Raw genomic sequence first — 1,918 nt, 5'->3', positions numbered from 1 at the left:
CTATGAAAGCATCGTGTCAGTTTCATTGCCTGTGTTTTTTCTTAGTGATGCATATGGTGCATCTTACAGTTGATGGGATCTTAGATAAAAAAGAGTTTGTAAATTTATTTTTCCTTGTGAGGTAGCAATTATTTATTGGGGCATTTAATCCTGTCTCTTACAATGCTGTTAAAATAGTTATCCTCTATGAGATAGGTTTTTTTTTTTTTTTTTGCAACATATTCAAGATTTTAGAGTAGTGACTTAGCCTAAGAATGGTCTTCTACTTCAGTAGAGCAGGATTCGATTCTCCCTTTGTATGGGAGGGCTTCACGCTCAAGGCATGTGTTGTGGAGAAGGTTCTTCTTCACAGACAATTCAGTGACGAGACCTCAGAGGTCCTGGGTACCGAGGAAAACAGAATGGGTGCAAATAAATGCCCACTTCACTGGAAAAGAACTTGCCAGGTACCCGTGTTTGTGTTCACTAAACTTTGGACTGAATGTTCACCAGAGAAGAGAGAGATGGATTCAACAACCCTTCCTGTTCAGTGTTCCCACTCTGCTCAAGAGTGGATTGCAAAGCCCATTTCTTTTATGAATCCAAGTTCCTTTTTGTGTGTGTGTGTTTACCCTTTTTTTCCTTAAGAACTAGCCATCACAGGGTATTACCTCTATGTTATGACGGTGTATGATACCTCCTACTCCATGCTGATGGTTTTGTCAACAGACCACTTGCACTCCTGAGGTATGCCTCTGCCGTCACTAGTCCTTTGGTCTTACACTGAAAGGGAATTTATAGAGCATGCACTTAGTTTTAAACATTTGCTGGGGAAAGATCCCCAGCAGCCTAGAGTGGGGCATAATCTTTCTGTCATTTCCTTACGGGATGCATTTTTCTCTTATTCTTTGACTATAGGGATTAATAGAACAGTGACCCAAGTTTCAAGCGTGCATTTTAGTGCTTCATACCACCTGGATATCAAATTTAAAATGGTCCCCAGAAAAATTAATGCCTAAAGTCTTCCTGGTATAGGAGGCTGTTTAATTAGATCTTTCATAGTCTAAAACTTGGAGCTCTGGATTCTGCTTTATAGGGGATACCTTGGATTTAGGTGATAATAGTGGTTGAAAAACCTTAAATAACAAGTGAGCTTCTGTACTATTTCAGTATTAAGGAATGATGGTTTCTCTAACCCACACAACCTGCAAGGGTCATCACAATAACTACAGACGAATCCACGGGGGGGGTGTATGTGTTGGTATTATTAACACTTATGTTTCAAGGATATCTTTTTTAGTAGAATTTAAGGAAATGTCCTGTTTAACTTGTTTGGGAAATAAATCCAAAAGCATGTTAATCTCTAACACCCCACCATGTTTTAACTTCTCGGAGAGTCAAAACATTGGTGCCAATATGAAACTTCTATAAACGAACTTCTTCGTTTAAAACATGTGGTGTTCTCTTGGACTCCCTGCCTCCCCCCCAGTAACACTCAACATGGTACATATTCCTATGGCCACTGAGAAAGGCAAGAGGAATAGTAACACAATTATCTGTGTGGTACAGTGTTTTGTTCCTTTTCCTAGTTTAGTGCTTTTGTAACTGCTCTCAGCCAAGACTTTCCAAGTACCTTCGCAGTTTCTCAGTGAGAGACAGACTGGCCTGGGGTTAATTTTGCAGTTTGGAAAGACGCTGAGCGTTAAGAGCACGTACAAGTATCCGTCTTGTCGGAATGCTCACCAACGGTGATGGCCATCATCTGTGCCATCTTTTGAGGATAAATTCTAAAATCCAGGACTTTCAGCAGTGTTGTTTCATGTTCTTAACCAATTTCCCTCATCTCTGCCTCTGAAACTTTTGTAAAAATTGTATCAAATGTACTGGTTTGCATCGCTCTGATTTAAACGCCAAAAAACCCCGCTAAATATTTGTGTGG

This window comes from Lutra lutra, chromosome 6 (genome assembly GCF_902655055.1).
Source record: "Lutra lutra chromosome 6, mLutLut1.2, whole genome shotgun sequence".
NCBI classification, from domain to species: Eukaryota; Metazoa; Chordata; class Mammalia; order Carnivora; family Mustelidae; genus Lutra; species Lutra lutra.
The sequence above is the reverse complement of the archived record's forward strand: the minus strand, read 5'-3'. Positions refer to the sequence as shown.